We start from the raw sequence: 18,468 nt of genomic DNA, 5'->3' as shown, positions 1-18,468 counted from the left end.
GAGAGGGCCAAGCACACAAAGACAAATAAGTGGAGGACAGTGAAGCCAGAGCAGGAGGTGGAACACAGCACCAGGGGCCAGTCACGTGGGGCCTGGCCTGGCCTGAGAGTAAGAAGGTGGGGAGGCAAACATGTGGCGGTTGGACACAAATAGGTGGGGGCTGGAACAAATATGAGGACAGGTAGCCAGAGAGTGGCAAAGGTCTCTTTCCTCAAAGCCACTGTGGCAATATCTTTGTTCTGCTTTGACTTGGAGAGGTTTTTTTAGTGGGGGGGATGGTGGGATGGGGTGGGATAGTAAGAGGCCTCAGAGCCCAAGCTGATGGGCAGGAGTCGAGAGGAAGGGAGCACAGTACTATATAGTTAACATGTAGTGGGGTTTTTTTGGAATGAGAATTTCTTTCAGAATTCTTTACATAAAGTCAAATTTGTGTAACACAAATTTACATGTCGTTAGAACTGCATAAATTTTTACACAGTTTTAAGGTAGGAAGCAAAATGAGCCTATCAGGTGAGGGTGCTTAACCACTTATTTCAGAGGTAGAGAAGGTACAAGTTGTCAAGTGATTTGGAGTTGGGGAAGAGAAGGTCAGCTTTGGAGTAACCTTAGCATTATCCAGGATCGAGTCTGTTCTCTAAGGGCTGTTTCCCTGAAGTTTATGTTATTAGACCATCTTGATGGGAGTAGGAACTTATGGGAAAATCTGGGTGAACTTGGAGTGAAGACTTCCCTTTTGAGATAAAATCAGCACAACATTGCAGGCTCCACTTTTTTGACCTCTAAGTTTTCTATTTCTAGAGAGATGTTGGGGAAGAGTAGATGGTTCCCCTAAACTTGTACCACATAGGTTTTGTCTGTTTCCTCCATCAGGAATTACAATCAAGGCTCACCAAGTTCTGAGCTGCCACAGTAGCTAAAGCTCTAAGAATGAACACAAACCACTGACAAGAGCCCTGGAAATCCTGAAGGTCCTTGGCCAAATAATGTTGTGAGTAGCATGATGATCCTACTTTCCCCTTGTTTTTGTACACCTCTGTGTGCCTTTGACTTCCCTCTTTGCCTCTTGATTACTGTCACTAAGCCTACTTACTGCCTTGGCCTAAGTGTCTAAGGCCGTCACTTACTGTTAATGACAGACACTGAGAAAGATTTGCCTGGGAAGGAATATTTCTTCAGAAATACAGTTTTGGGAAATTTTCCTCTGGGTTACTAATGCTCTGTATAAGAAGCAGTACCTTGCATATAGAAGGGCTTAACTGAATTGGAAAAGGGAAACGAAAATATACAGAAAAGCAAAGGATCACTGATTCTTGGGGCTTTGCAGGCAAGAGAATGGCCTTAGACAAAAAGATTGCAGGGACAGATCAGGATATGATGACAGCAACAAATTGCCTGTTTCTGGAAGCTAGGTGAATAATAAACAGTTCATAGATCAAGGTCCAAGTTATTGATCTCTGGAGTGCACTTGGAAAGCTGGAGAAACACTGACCCCAGTCTGACCTTGGATTTACTATGGTACTCCAGCTACCTTGCCTTCCCCTTCTGCCCCATCCCCAGGTTTAGTTACACCCAGTTGGGGTACCCTATCCCGGATCCAGCCCAGCTCACTCCCAACCTGCTCTTGTCCCAACATGCTACAAAGTCCTTTTACGGGCTCAGGTCCATGTATGATTACAAGTTTTTTTCATTTATCACAGAGTTGAAGTTGGGGTCCATGTCCTTGTACGTGTTTTTAAACTATATTTCAACATAATTTGTTTCCTTTGTAATCTTTGTAATGTATTTCAATATTCTGAGACAGGGTACATAGGTTTTACCAGACTGCCAGAGAAGTACATTGCATAATAAAAGTTAAAAACCTCTGATTTACAGTATATTGATAAAAAAAATTTTTATAGTTGTAATAGCTTTCATTTATAGCATATTTCTGTGAAATTGTCCCCTGCAGCCTTACTTCACCTAAAGTATTTACTGAAAAGTGATCAACGAACGTTAAGGTGGAGTGTGCCAGTAAGCTATAGGCTATAAATACATTAAAATTTGTATTAATGAGGTATGGAAGAAAAAAAAAAAGATTCCAAAGACTTTTAGAGCTAGAAGGGACTTCAGAGAATTTGTCTAGCCCAACCCCTTATTCTTACAGATAAGGAAATTAAGTCTGGGGAAAGTGACTTGTCCAAGGTCATACAGCAGATTAGATTGTGCATTGAATCAATATTATGGTGTTACTATGAGATAGAGAGATGTCCTCCCTTTATTTTCAGGATTCACGATCTTATAGGATAGCTTCCATTTGCATTTCAAAACAGCTTAAATTTGCAAATTGTATTGTGGACAGTTTGAATTTTATTATTTCTTTGATTTTATTATTATTTCTGTTAATACAAGGACAATTAAAAACATTATAGTGTTAACAAAACAGTGAAGAGAGGTCTCCTTGGTCATCACATAACAAGTATTTTAGAAATGGCATTCTGGAAATAATGCCTTAATTCTAAAAAAAGGAAGTTTCAGAGGCATTGTGGGAGAATTGAAGGCCTCAAGTTACCGCTTATTATTCGGAGGGACAGCCTTCCTCAGCTTCGGCTTCTGAAGTTGCAAGACCAAGGACAGCGAACAAATCGTGGAGTTGTAGCACACCTGAGAGAGTTAAAGGACTGGGGGTGGAAGAGAGGAGACTGAACCAGGGAAAAGGATAGACTCAAAGGTTTCTAAACACAGTTGAGGTAAACCCACGATTGTGTTATCTTACAGCTCTGGGTTCTGAGGATCCCTTCTGGTTGCTTGCGGGGGAAGCTAAGAGAGAAGACCCGTGTACAAGAGGAGAGCTTCTGTCTTCTGAGAATGGAGCTGTAAAGGAAAGAAATTGGTCCTGCTGTATGAGAGAAGGTAAATAACACCATGAAGGCTGGGGAATTGAGAGCACTTTACTGCTGTGGGTTAGGTGGTTCCCATAAGCTTAGCTCTTCCAGCATTACTTGCGTTGCAGTTACTTTTTTCTTGTCTAAATATATGCTAAGTGTGAGATAGTTTGTTTTATGAATTGTCAACAGTTTTGGATTTGCTCCCTGGAAAATGGGAGGAGAGAAGTTGGGGGAGGAAAGAAGTTGGGGGAGGATGTCTTAAAATGAATGCAAGAGGGGGTGTCTTTTTATCCTAAAGCACAGCATGCAATGCCACTCTTTTATCGTGGGAGCCTTTTTGGGGCATCGAGCCTTTCGTATTACCCAAGGATACAGTTTTCACTGGAAGGTCCCTGATGCATTTAGACAAGTTTGTATTTATGTGGGTGTGTCTCTATGTATGTATGTATGTGTGTGTGTATGTGTATACATACATACACACATACATACATACATATATGTATGCCTACTTGTACAGGCAAAATAGCACATATTTTAATAATAGCTTCTCTTCGACTTCCTGGAGGGATTTTTCTCTGGGTTTTGATATTACGAGTTAGAACTTGAATTTTGCAGGTGGTAAGATAAATTTTAATGCAATTTTTTTTTTTTAGTAAATATGTTGTCAGTGAATCTTGTGGGGGAAGGGGAGGGCAAGGTTTCTTACGTCTGAGAAGCTAATAACTTAATACTGAGTTGCCTCTGTGGGAAGCTGTTTATATTTCTGCCACAATGGCAGAGAAAGAAACTCCTGTTCAGAAAACAAGAAAAGCAAATCTCTGGGAGGTGGAGATTTTGTCCCTGGCTTAGTAACATTATCTTTTGCAGGAAATATGATGACTGAGTTTTGTCTTACTTTTTTTTGTTTTGCCTTCAAAGCCCCTGTGTTCTTCCTGTTCTCTGCCTTTCTCATGGCCTGAGTATCTTTGCTGGAATCCTAGGCGTAATAACTGTGGCCTTAGCCTTCTCAGCTCTCTGGTTCAGTCTCAAATGATGTTGCTTCCACAAAGATTTAAAAGCTCGCTTTCCTTTTGAGAAGAAATAAATATCTTTGCATCTTGTCTCTACCTTTCCTGAGGTCTGTATTCTGGTAATCCTTCCTTTCCTTCCTCCCTAATCATAAAATAATATCTATAGTATTGCACAGAACAGTACTTCATGGAGTGAAATAATTGCTATACTTGGAGAAAGAAGAACTGGGTTTGAATTCTAGCTCTGCCAGACACTATAACTTCACAGTGGTTGATAAGTCACAATTTCTGAGTCTCAGTTTCCTCAGGTATGTATGATAAAGGGATAATTAATACCTGTTATACAGTGCCTGTCATATCGCTTAATAATTATTAATAATTAATAATATCGCATAAGTAATCGCTTAATAGATGTTTGCTAGACTGATCAGAACACTTTAAAAATGTTCTAGTTAAATCTGAAATATAATTTTTATTCTCCACTCTTTATACAATCTTCTCGCTGTGAGGAAGGGAGAGTAGAGAACAGTGACAACCACTTGTGTGATGTGACTTGAGTGGGGCAGGATCAGGCCAAGAGGCTTGACCTATCAGTCGCATTGTCTAGTTTTTCATTCTTTTGTATTTTGAAGCTCTTTCCATTTTTAAGAGTCTCCTATTATTTATATCCTTTGCCTTCATTCACTTGTAGGTTCAACTATCACCTCTATCACTTCCCTTTCTTCTTCCTTCCCTCCCTTTATTCTTACCTTCTTTCCTTTGTTGTTTTCCTCCTTCCTTTCTTCCTTCTCTGCTCCCCATCTCTTTTTTCTTTCTTCCCTGCTTTCTTTCCATGATTTCACTCTTCTCCCAGTCACTCTAGAGATGAACTTTTCACTCTATTTTGTCCTTTATCAGTTGGATACGCCCAACTCTTTCATAAAATCCTTCACTTCCATCCTCTTCTATTCCCTATTGTTACTCTAATTCAAGACCTTTTCACCTCACTCTGTATAGCCAACTGTACCTATTGTTTTTCAGCGACGTTTAACTAGGCTTGGTGTAGTGACTGGAATGTTGGAATAGAAAGACTTAGGTCCAGATCTTGAGTCTGATACTTAATATTACTTAAAAATCGTTAGGCCTAAATTTCCTTATGTGTAAAACGAGAACGTTGAACTAGGTGTTGACGTCCAAAGTGAATTCTAGTTTTAAATCTATAATCCTTTTGTTGTTTTCAGCTTTCCTTACCAAATTCAGTTTATTCTGAACTTTAGCATTCGTGATGCTTTTATATTCATCTTGTTACCTGGCTTTGCTTTCTTCCATTTTCTGTACATTTCTTATTAAAATCAAAGTTAGATTTGATCCAATCTAAGTGCAGAATATCATAATAAAGTTTTTAAAACATCCCATTGATCATGTCAATACTTGTCTAAAAATTAGTCTCAATGGAATTTGGCATAAAGTTCAGACTCCTAAACCTGGCATTCAGGGCTATCCCTGCTGTGCCTCCACTAGATCTTTCCAACATCTTCTCTCACTCTTCCTTTGTAGGGCCTTCCTATTTCATGGAAACCAAATAGTATACTGTTTATGAAGAAACCTTACCCTTTCTTGTTTCATTTCTGAATGTCCTTGATACTCCATCTCACCTGTTACAATCCTAGAACTATGAATTTTTAGAACTGGAAAAGAGTAAGTTAACCATCCTTTGAAATCCCAACTCTCATCTCACCTACTCTGTGAGGCCTTCCCTGAACACTGGCCTGAAGAGCTTTCCCTACTTCTGAACTTTTGTAAGCACTTAATGCCTATACCACTCAGATTGCTAACTTCTTGAGGTCAGGGACTGTCTTTTGACTCTTCTTGCATCCCCAGTGCTTAACACAGTGCCTGGTGCCTAGAAGGTGCTTAAAAAATGATTGATTGATTGATTAGTGTTTGCTATAATGACTCATTTGATGCCAAGATTGCCTTGTAATTTTTTTTACATTTACCCGTTTTGTGGTCGCTCTTTGATTTTCCAGCTTCCAGGAGGGTACTGATGCCATCTAATTGATTTCTGAATCCACAGTAAATAAGGTTGAGGATGATGATGATAGAATACCCCCTTGGCAGTATTGTCAGACATCTTAGTTCTCAACTGAATTTCAACGAACACCTTATGTAAGTACTAATTGGCAGTTACCCAAAAACAAGACTCCAAAGACACAGAAATGAGACTCAGGAGAGGACACAAAAGCATTAGGGACAATGGAACAGGAGGCCAAGGTGTGTCTTATCCAAGACAAATGAGACAATAAGACAGCTCCTTGCTGCTCACGATGAATTCAAGTTACCTCGCCCATATGTAACATAACATCCTCAGGTCCTGAAAGAGCTGGCAGATTTGATTGTTGAACCACTGCTGGTGAGTGATATTTCAAAGCTTTTGGAAAATAGGAGACATAATATAGATTTTTAAAAAAGCAAATTTTGTCTTATTGTTCAAAATAGAAATGCAGAGGCTGTAAACTTTGGGCCAATGAGTTTGACTTCAATTCCTGGGAAAATTTCTGAACAAATTGGTTTTGTTTGTTTGTTTGTTTGTTTATTTAACTTTTAACATTCATTTTAACAAAATTTTGGGTTCCAAATTTTCTCCCCTTTTGTCCCCTCCCCCCACCCCAAAACACCGAGCATTCTAATTGCCCCTATCACCAATCTGCCCTCTCTTCTATCATCCCTCTCTGCCCTTGTCTCCATCTTCTCTTTTGTCCTGTAGGGCCAGATAGCTTTCTATACCCCTTTACCTGTATTTCTTATTTCCTAGTGGCAAGAGCAGTATTCGACAGTTGTTCCTAAAACCTTGAGTTCCAACTTCTTTACCTCCCTCCCTCCCCACCCCTTCCCTTTGCAAAGCAATCAATTCAATATAGGCCAAATCTGTGTAGTTTTGCAAATGACTTCCATAATAGTCGTGTTGTATAAGACTAACTATATTTCCCTCCATCCTATCCTGTCCCCTATTACTTCTATTCTCTCTTTGATCCTGTCCCTCCCCATGAGTGTCGACCTCAAATTGCTCCCTCCTCCCCATGCCCTCCCTTCCATCATCCCCCCCACCCTGCTTATCCCCTTATCCCCCACTTTCCTGTACTGTAAGATAGGTTTTCATACCAAAATAAGTGTGCATTTTATTCTTTCCTTTAGTGGAATGTGATGAGAGTAATCTTCATGTTTTTCTGTTTTTCTCTCACCTCCTCTCTTTATCCCTCCACTAATAAGTCTTTTGCTTGCCTCTTTTATGAGAGATGATTTGCCCCATTCCATTTCTCCCTTTCTCTTCCCAAAATATTTCTCTCTCACTGCTTGATTTCATTTTTTTAGGATATGATCCCATCCTCTTCAAATCATTCTGTGCACTCTGTCTCTATGTGTGTGTGCGTAATCCCACCCAGTACCCAGATACTGAAAAGTTTCCAGAGTTACAAATATTGTCTTTCCATGTAGGAATGTAAACAGTTCAACTTTAGTAAGTCCCTTATGACTTCTCTTTGCTGTTCACCTTTTCATGCTTCTCTTCATTCTTTTGTTTGAAAGTCAAATTTTCTTTTCAGCTCTGGTCTTTTCATCAAGAATGCTTGAAAGTCCTCTATTTCATTGAAAGACCAATTTTTCCCCTGAAGTATTATACTCAGTTTTGCTGGGTAGGTGATTCTTGGTTTTAGTCCTAGTTCCTTTGACTTCTGGAATATCCTATTCCACACCCTTCGATCCCTTAATGTAGAAGCTGCTGGATCTTGTGTTATCCTGATTGTATTTCCACAATACTTGAATTGTTTCTTTCTAGCTGCTTGCAATATTTTCTCCTTGACCTGCGAACTCTGGAATTTGGCCACAATGTTCCTAGGAGTTTCTCTTTTTGGATCTCTTTCAGGCGGTGTTCTGTGGATTCCTTGAATATTTATTTTGCCCTCTGGTTCTAGAATCTCAGGGGAGTTTTCCTTGATAATTTCATGAAAGATGATGTCTAGGCTCTTCTTTTGATCATGGCTTTCAGGTAGTCCCATAATTTTTAAATTGTCTTTCCTGGATCTATTTTCCAGGTCAGTTGCTTTTCCAATGAGATATTTCACATTATCTTCCATTTTTCCATTTTTCTCTCTTTGTTCTGTGATATCATGCTTTCTTGCAAAGTCCTTAGCCTCCATCTGTGCCATTCTAGTTTTGAAAGAACTATTTTCTTCAGTGAGCTTTTGAACCTCCTTTTCCATTTGGCTAATTCTGCTTTTGAAAGCATTCTTCTCCTCACTGGCTTTTTGAACCTCTTTTACTAATTGAGTTAGCCTATTTTTTTTCAAGGTGTTATTTTCTTCAGTATTTTTTTGGGTCTCCTTTAGCAGGGTGCTGACCTGCTGTTCATGCTTCCCTTGCATGTCTCTCATTGCTCTTCCCAGCTTTTCCTCCACATCTCTAACTTGATTTTCAAAATTCTTTTTGAGCTCTTCCATGGCCTGAGCCCATTGAGTGGGCTGGGATACAGAAGCCTTGACTTCTGTGTCTTTCCCTGATGGTAAGCATTGTTCTTTTTCATCAGAAAGGAAGGGAGGAAATGCCTGTTCACCAAGAAAGTAACCTTCTATAGTCCTATTTTTTTCCCCTTTTCTAGGCATTTGGACTTGACTTCTGAATATTCTCTTCACACCCACTTTGCCTCCAGATCCTCCCAGCCAGCACTTGGGGTCTGAGATTCAAACGCTGCTTCCCAGCCTCAGGGCTTTGGGTGGGGGCAGGACTGCTAGTCAATGTGAGATTAAGTTCAGGTGCTCAGGTGGGGACAGGGCCACCTCATGGGGCTCGGTTCCCTCAGGGGGTTTATGCAGAGACCTTCAACAATGGATCTGGGCTCCTGCCTGCTTGGGGAGCCCCAGTCTGCTCCCACCTCCATTGCTGCCTCCTGAGGGGGCCCAAGCCACGGGGACACTCCACTCCCCTCTCGACCCAGCAAAGAGACCCTCTCACCGACCCCCGTCACCTGTGGGTGGAGGGACCTGCTAGGCCGCTGGAGATTCCATCCCTGAAGCCCACTCGGATCTGCTCCTCTCGGTGCCACGCGGCCACGGCAGGGCTGGGCTCGGCTCTGGGTCCGCAGTGCGACGGACCTTTTGTGAGAGGTTTGCAGGGCTCTCTGGAACAGAAATCTCCTCCGCTCCACCGTTCTGTGGCTTTTGCTGCTCTAGAATTCGCCGGGGTTTCTTTTTTTACAGATATTCTATGGGTTGTGGGTTTAGAGCTATGTGTATGTGCGTCTTTCTACTCCACCATCTTGGCTCCGCCCCCCTGAACAAATTGTTAAAGCAATGGCTGGTAACGGTTTAGAAAGGCAAGCGCTGATTTAAAAAAGTCATCTTTCATCAAGAACATATCATATTGAACTAACCCAGGGGTAAGGAACCTCATTTCCTCTTATAAAAGCATTACTAAAGTTGAAGATGAGGAGAATGCTGGATATCCTTATTTACCTAGATTTTAGCAAAGATTTTGATAAGATATCTCATACCTGTTGTAGAGATGATGGAGAGATAAGGATTTAATGATAATATAATCAATTGGGTGCAGAATTGGTTGGATGGCCCGAGCAGTTGTTAATGGTCCAATGCCAGTTTGGCAAGACTTCTCCTGTACCTCCAAGATTTGTGTTTTGTCCTGTGATGTTCAACATTTTTACCGGTAACTTGGATAAAGATTATACAGGGTATATTTATCAAATGTCCAGATAACACAGAGTTGGCAGGAATAGCTAATATGGTGAATAATAGAATTAGCATCCAAGAGATCTAGACCTGCTAGAACATGGGCCTAACCCCCTTAAGATGAATATTTAGTAGGGATAAATATAAAGTCTTGCATTTGAGTAAAAAAAAAATCTTCAGAATTGTAAGATGGGAGAGACATGAACAGATATTGGATATTCTACAAAAAATCTGTGGGTTTTGTTGAACTGTAAGTCAACATGGCAACCAAAAACACTAATGAGATTTTTGGCTGCATTGAAAGTGATAACTTCTAAGAATATAAATGTGATAATCCCATTGAAGTGTGCTCTCGTTGGACCTCATTTGCAGTATTGTCCTCTCTTCTGTGTGTCCACTTTAAAAAGGGCATGGTATAAGACAGTGTCTAGAGAAGGGCAACTAAGACAGTAAAAGGCCTTGATCTAGAATATTTGAAGAGTGGCTGAAGGAGCAGGGTTAACATGGTCAACCTGAAAAAGAGGAGACTCAGAGGGAGAAGCACATTAACAAAGTATTCAAAGAATATTCAAAGTCATGTGAAGGAGAGACTAGACTTGTTCCATTTGGCTCTAGAAAGAATAACCAGGACCAAGAGGTGAAGGGAAGTTGCAAAGCTGTAACAGATTTAGACTTGATATCAGGAATACCTCCTATTAATTAGAGCTTCCTTCAAATAAAATGGACTGCCTAAAGAGCTGATGGATTCCTATTCCTGAGAGGTGTTCCATTTCAGAACCACTTGTCAAGTGTTACAGTGCATAGGTTGGACTGATCATGTGTGTGTGTATGTGTGTATGTGTACATATGTATAAATATACACACATACATATATGTATATATATAGTGTAGTGTGGTGTGTGTACACACACACACACACACACATAAGCATGTATTTATAGTCTTTCCTATATAGGTTGGACTAGAATGAGGTTCCTTCCAACTATCTCATTTTATTATTTCCAATTACATATAAAAACAATTTTTAATATTTATCTAAATTTTTTTTTAGTTTTGTTCTTCCTCCCTCCCCTTCCTTCTCTTTGAGAAGGTAAGCAATTTTATATATGCTATACATGTGTTGTCATGCAAAGCATATTTCCATATTCACCATGTTGTGAAAGAAAACACAGACCAAGAAAGAAAACCCCCAAAACAAAGTTTTAAAAAAGTATACTTTAATCTGCATTCAGACTCCATCAGTTCTTTGCTATAAATATTTTGTACAGGTCCTTTTCCTTTTTGTGTGTATATGTGTGTTGGGGGTGTCTCCTTGACATATAAACCTAGTAGTAGTGACATTGCTGGGTCAAAGAGTATGTAGTCTTACAGTCCTTTGGGCAGAGTTCCAAATTATTTTCCAGAATGGTTGAGTCAGTTCACAACTTTGTCAACAATGCATCTATCAACAATACCAATTTTTCCACATCCCCTCCTTGTTATTTTCCTTTTCTGTCATATTAACCAAAATGGTAGGAATAAGGTGGTACCTCAGAGTTGTTTTAATCTGATTTAGAGCATTTTTTCTATAAAACTATAGATCGCTTTGATTTCTTCCTCTGAAAACTTCATGTTCATATTCTTCAACCATTTCTTGATTGGGGAATGACTTATTCTTATAAAGTTGACTCAGTTTTGTGTATATTTCAGAAATGAGACCTTTATCATTTTATATAAAAACTTTTTAAGTTTAATGTAATCAAAATTATCTCTTTTACTTCCTGTGACCATCTCTGTTTCTTGTTTGGTCTTAGATTCTTCCCTTCTCTATAGATCTGACAGATAAACTATTCTATGCTCCCCTAATTTCTTGTGGTATCCCCGTTTATGTCTAAATCATGTGCCCATTTTGTTTGTATTGTTTATAAAATGTGTGAGATATATACAGTGTGAGATGTTGGTCTACAACTAGTTTCTGCCAAACTGCTTTCAAGTTTTCCCAACAGTTTTTGTCAGATACCTCATTTCTTGTCCCAAAAGCTTGGATTTTTGGATTTATCAAATGCTAGATTATTATCATTATTCACTACTGTGTATTGTGTACCTAATCCATTCTACTGATCTTCCACTATTTCTTAGCTAGTACCAGATTGTTTTGATGATTATGCTTTGTAATGCAGTTTGAAATCTGGTACTGTTAGGCTTCCTTCCTTCACATTTTTTTCATTGATTCCCTTGATATTCTTGAACTTTTGCTTTTCCAGATGAATTTAGTTATTATTTTGTCTAGTTCCCTAATCCTGTGGTAGTTTGATTAATATGGCACTGAATAAATTAATTTAGGCAGAATTGTCTTTTTATTATATTGGCTTGGCCTATCCATGAGCAATTACTATTTCTCCAGTTGTTTAGATCTCTGTGTGAAAAATATTTTGTAACTATGTTCATATAATACCTGAGTTTGTCTTAGTGGGTAGGATGGGGTTCAGACTCTGAGAACCTCCCTGAACCCCTCCTTGAATCTTCCCACTTAACTTGGCCTTTCACATTAAATCTATTGCTTGGGTCTAGCCCAACTTTCCATTGTCTGTTATCTCTGAATTGCCCCACCAGCTTCCCACCCAAGCCCTGTGTTGTCTGATATCTCCTGATTGCCTCCAGCTGTTTCCAACCCTTGACCAGTCACCCCAAGTCTCATTAAGGTCCTCCTTGGACTTCTCCTCAAGGCCCTCCCAAAACGCCTCCTCCCATCACTCTAGACTACTAGATCACTCCCAGATCCTTCCTACAGTCTTTTCTTGTATTAAGTTCCATTTCCCCTCCAGGAAGGCTCTCAGATTCAATCCAGCTCAGACTCTGTGTAGCTAAGATTCTGCTGTGGGCCACCAGCCTCCTCTGAGTTCTTTGGTCAGCTGTGAGAAGAAAAATTCCTGGCAGGCAGGTAAGCAAGAGAGAAATCCGTTTATTCAACTGAGGGTCAGGGTATTTAAGGGCTGTAACCACAATCACGTGCAGGCTGAGCTCATCCCATTACCTCACTATCCCATGACTTACCCACGTCCTTGTACCCAAAGCAAGTAGTGAAGCTTGTCTTGCTCCTGAAACTAGTTCCTGAGTTCCCAGACCCAGTTGCAACTTTCTGTAAAGAATGTCGCTATCTTCAGGAGCATCAGGTTCCAGAGTCAAGGAGAGCTTTTGCCAGGGTTTGTGTAAGCACAAGTCCCTTGGAAACAGGCTTTGCCTCAGCTATGGCCTTGATCATGGGACTCTACATCTCCCCCTTTCTTTTTTTGTAAATGCAGATAGTGAAGTTGAATATGAAAGAAAGTCATCTGGGAATACACGAACCTCACAATGGGAGGCCCGCAAAGCAGCAGTAAGATAACTAATACAAGCAAGGGTATCATGGACATGAGCCAATGTACAAGCGATTCAAAGGGATTCACACCCTTAAACCATTTCCAAATTTCTTCAGTTGTCCCATATGGGTTCAGCTCTTCTTCCACAGTCTTAATTATTTCTATGGCTAATTTATGAAGCAAATCAATATCCAATGCCTCTGAAATGTTCTCCCATATTCCATTGAGGTGATTTCCAATATTTGTCCAATTATAATTACTACCATTATACATTCCTGGGGTTACACAAAAGTTAACTTTATAATCACACTTCATGGCTAATCGTGCTTCTAGGATGTCCAGGTCATCTCCTCTTGCCTGAACGGTATCTTTTAAGACATTAAGTTCTCATACAATTTCAGATTAATTTTGGATTGGAGCTCAAACCCTTTGCTCATGTTTCTTTGCTAATTCCTCTGCATATTGTGCCTGCACTATATTATTTTGCATATTGCTAACTGACATTCCTAAGGCCATAGCAGAAATAAGTAAAGAAACAAGCGTTGTAACTCCCATCACAACACAGCTAATACATAGTTTTTGCCTCATCTTAACAGCCAGATGCTGCACTGTCTCTTCTGCTGGTAATGCATACCCTTGAGTTTGATAACAAGTATGGTTTACTTTAATAGGGAGCATAGCATGTGTGGGTTGTTGTACAATCATTTGAAGTGGGTCTGATTGAGGATTGATACATTGAGATAAAGTACAATTTATACCATTTATAGTATATACCCTTCCTTTATATCCCATGGTGGTGTGTCTACCCAATGTATTGTTTGGTTTTTGCAAGGAGGGAGTGGTGGCCTAATGAGCTGGGATCCTGATAGATAAGTGCAGTCAATCCCAGGTTGGGGACTATTTTCTATTTGCTCTGTCATAATATAAAAAGAATTAATATCTAGGGTGACATTCAAAAAATTGAGAGTATAGATATGTCTGAGTCTAGGATATACATGATTGGTCAATGAATAGTAAATATCATTATGACCTAGTACACAGTCAGTTCGGTACATAGCTGGCAGCTGAGTTCTGTAGGTGCAGTTGACTACTACAGGAGGAAGGGAGATAATGGGTGTTGCTAGGGCAGGCTGTGTCCTTGAGGGAGAAACTGCCTGAGATAGTATTTTGAGGCTAGAGAGAAATACGATTTTTAAATGTGATTTTTACCATTAGGGCCCAAGGATATGCACCCAAGTACCCCATCATTTCCCCCTTTTTAAATAGATGAAACCCAGATCTTTTGGGGTAAGGGACGATGGTCTCAGTTTCTGCAATTACTTTCTGCTGAGAGAGGACGTAGAGCTGTCCCTGCTTCACAGGGTCCCGACGTTGGAGAGGTCTGTAGCTAGTGTGATGCCAGGTCCAGAGGGTGATGGGTTATGGGCAGTGGGTGATATACAACCAGAACAGTCATCTTCAAGTGGAGGGCACTAAATCTGAAGGAGACAAATCTGGCAAGGAGGTTAAGCAAACAAAGGCCAAAAAAATGACCAGAAGGGGTTAAATTTGGTAGTTACATCATTTTTCTGTTTTCTGAAAATACTTCCCCACACTTTCTCAACATACTTAAACCATCTGAGACTGGTACAAAGGTACCCAGAGCAACTATCTGGAGATAGGAGGGGCCTGGATGACCCCCATATGTCCCAGACCTTCTTATCTGCCTTCCATATATTTGATTAAACCTTTTATGTATCCAAATCCTTTGAACCCATCATTCAGACTGCTTCACCTTCCTTAATCTTTCCACCACAGACAGGGTAGCTCACAAGTTATTACTCTTCATTAGCATAGCTGTATTGCCTTAAACAAAAGAGGTTCCTAACTTGAACTTCACAACTGAATAGATATTTATCGATGTTTCACAGGCTTGTTTGTTTTTTCTGGATGATATTCATTCTGGAAGAAAATCTTTAGAAATGAAGTTGTGAATACATTCACACATGAATTTAAGCTGTTGCTAATCAAAACAGCAAGATCTTTTCTGCTTCATAGATCATTACATATTAATTTTAGCCATACCTTATCTTGAAAATGAAAATTTTAGTTGGTTTGGTTGGAAACACTTCTTCCAGAAATATTTCTTCTTCCTTTAAAACAGTTTAAATTTTATCCTGATTTTGAAAAAGTCACTAAACTTTTATAAAGAATATTAGTTGAAACCTTTTACAATGATAATTTTCTTTTCACTTTGAAACAAGAATAAACCTTTTAAAATTAAAATTCATTAAAACTTGGTACAACAATGTCCTCAAGTAATATGAATTCCTAAAGTATTAGAACAAACCAAATTCTTAATTATTACAGAATATCTAGATATCACAAAATGCTTTACTAAAAATGTGTAATGGAATCTCATGTTGGTAACAGTAAGAGACTGATTACAGAAAAACACTACTGCTTTTAAAAATCCTTTTAAACAATGGGGACATCTTAAAGTGAGTCTTAAGTAATTTACATAAATTTCTGAACATGTTCTAATTTCAGATAAAAATAATATTAGTTTTCCCAGTACAAAAAGGCTCACATGTTTTGCTGGTCTCTTGCAAATTGATCATAGAAATTTGCTATAGAAAGAAAAAGTAGGGACATATGACATACCAAATATGACAGGATAAAACATCCTTGACTCTGTTTGAATTCGGATAACAGTGAAATTCTCCAATCATGCAGTATTTATTTCATAGCCAGACTCAGGAATAGTCAGGTGAGAAACATTCCTTTTTAAAAGGACACAATGGGGAAACTCACCGGGAGGATCCTATTCTAGATTGAGTCTAGAATTGTCCCCTCAATGTTTCCTTTCCAGATACAAACTTCACCTGTCAACAGTGCTGGATCACATTCCCTCCGAGTAACTTGTACTATTTCTCTCAGATACTGATTTAATGCAAGCAACTATACCCAAATTCAAACTTAAACTTAAAACAAAAATAGTTATGGTCCCTAATGCCTTGTATCTTATACAGCAAGTTACACCAATCATAGCTTAGAGCCAGATACAGTTATTTCTATTCTCATGGAGTTGTAGTAAGCAATGAAGATTTACCAGGACTCACATACATAAGGGATTCCATTTAACATTTTTCCTTCTCAGATTTAAAACTTATCTTGCTGTAAAAGCCAATTGTTAAAAATCCTTTCTATCTATTACAACTTTTGAGCAAGTCACATTCATTGTTTATGAATTATATAAGCCAAACAAATTTCTTTCCTAGGACTGATGACCTTGCTCACATGGATGGTTTCCAGGGTCCTTAGCAGTTTTACAAAAGAAAAGGAATTGGCACGGACCCCATGCCTGCCAACCCCCAAACATATAAGAGGACTGTTCTGAATGGGCAGAACCAGAATAAATAAAATTTTTACTCAGTTCCTTTCTTTCCACACACAATAAGCCATTGACAATGTTAGATCTTAGCATTAAAACTGTAAGCTCTGAAAATTTAGTTAGCACTCTTACTTTTTTAGTTAGTTTTTTTAGTTTAGTTTAGTTTAGTTAATTTAGTTGACAACTTTTATAAATGATAGTCAAATTGTTTTAGCTGTAACTTCTTTAACAGCCAAAGATGAAAATACCTGGTTTTCCAAATGGCAGTTACAAAACATTATAAGACAAGGTTGCAGGACTGATAAAATTTAAAATAACATAACTTGTTTTACACAATTTTCCCAACATCTTTAGTTTCAACAAAATTCAGATTTAAAATTGCTTTTTCTAATACCATTTCTGGATTACCATGGTCACTCAATTTTTACACTACAAGAGAATTTTATTACAATTTAGAAACACAATAGTAACACAAACAGTGAACTTTAGGTGCCATTATTTACATTTCCAAACCATCACATATAAAAATTATTAATAGAAGACTGGGCTTACTAATATGGAGGCTGGTTGGCTTTTGATCTTGTACTGCCCTGGGCCATCCCCTATTCTTCAGGAGGATAACTTAAATTCCCTACTATATTTTAGCACTCTCTTCCCTTGCTCTAATCCGGCATGAGAGGAGTTAACAGAATCTACTAAAACGTTTTTAACTGTTCTAAGTATTCACTGCAGCCCTAGCTTGGTGGTAAGAGTTGGGACTACAGGGTAAAAAATCTTAATAGTTCTAACTTTTACTCAAGTAAACTTCACTTCTATGTCCACTCCTTAAAAACTTTTTGAAAGAGATAGCTATGAATCTGTCAGTGGAAGTGAGGTAGACTCTGGAACAAGATCCAGTGGTACCTAGTCCCCTCCTTTCTACTGTGGAGTTCAAAGCTTTATCTCTGAGGTGCCTTTTTTTTTTTTTTTTGCTCTATTCATATTCCCAATTTGCCTTAGTGCCAAATAATATAACAAATGCTGACCCTTCTTAAACATCCAATTAGGAGTGACACCATTCACTTAAAATATGACCAGTATAACTACCTTTTAGTGTTTCCCATGAAACAAAACTTTTCTCTTTTTGGTGAGGCATGAGATAATTAAAATGCTAGTCAGTTTGCCTCTGTAGTATGCGGGGAAAAGTTTCCCCGATTTCTTGTCTTTCTCCTTACCTTCTCAACCTGGCCACGGTTAGAAGGTAGAGAGAGAGAGAAAATTTTACCAACAACTTTTCAAAAATTTCCAAAATTGTTATGCTTACCTTTAAGGTTGTACTCATGTTGTTCTCCTAGTGGGCTTTGATTACAGCCCCTTTTAAAACCTCGCGTACATTATTTCTTTGTAAAATGTTTCTGACCTGAAACTACCTTTAGCAGTCATATAAACTAAATAATACAAGATATATTTCTCTCTTTCTCTCTCCCATTCTCTTTCCTGATACTGCAGCCATCAGAGAGAGGAGAGAGAGAGAGAGACAGAGGGGGAGGGAAAGAGAGAACTGTATTCCAACAAGCGCAATGGCGCCGGCTTTATTAACACACAAACACACACATACACAGAACATATAAAGACAATATACAGACAATAAAAAAGAATCCAAAAACTGAGGAAAGATTGTCAAAAATCCTATGCACAAATTAGACCTTTGACTTGCTTTCTTTCACTGTGTTCTAAACATCTTTCATACATTCAGATTTCCAAACTAAGTAATCTTGTCCTTCAAGAGTGGTTTAGCTATATGGCACCAATCAGTGGGGCATAGGGCTGTCTGAGAAATGCTGTCCAGAAGGGATTGAATGTAAAGACTAACTAGTCCATTATTGGTTAATTTCTTTAAGAATTTACAATCCAGAGGGGTGTGTACTCTATCTTTACTGCTGGAACGTGCTTCTCCCATCTTTACTTTGTTTCACCAAACATCCTTGTGTTAAAGCTGCTTTTTGTTCAACTGTCCTTGAGACTGCTAGCCAGCTCAATTTAGCCTGGTGAGATATCTACAATTGGTGAAGTATTTACAACAAAAATCCCCCTTACTGGGATTCTTTATCCTTTTCCTTGAATTGTGTTTGTCCCCTGTTTCTGGGGCTTTGGAGGTGCTTTTGATATCTCCGGAACACTAATACC

General features: G+C 38.9%; 1 long non-coding RNA gene across 1 annotated transcript; it reads left to right on the top strand.

Moving 5' to 3' along the window:
- Nucleotides 1–307: 307 nt before the first annotated feature.
- LOC140534156 (uncharacterized) lies at nt 308–2,884 on the top strand. The gene is made up of 3 exons (XR_011977182.1): nt 308–485; nt 871–988; nt 2,755–2,884. It is a non-coding gene; the product is annotated as an uncharacterized lncRNA (long non-coding RNA).
- The last annotated feature ends 15,584 nt before the right edge of the window (nt 2,885–18,468 follow it).

The sequence above is a fragment of the Notamacropus eugenii genome, chromosome 1 (genome assembly GCF_028372415.1).
Source record: "Notamacropus eugenii isolate mMacEug1 chromosome 1, mMacEug1.pri_v2, whole genome shotgun sequence".
In the NCBI taxonomy this organism is placed as follows: domain Eukaryota; kingdom Metazoa; phylum Chordata; class Mammalia; order Diprotodontia; family Macropodidae; genus Notamacropus; species Notamacropus eugenii.
Note: the sequence above shows the minus strand (reverse complement) of the source record. Positions and strands in the feature narration are given on the sequence as shown.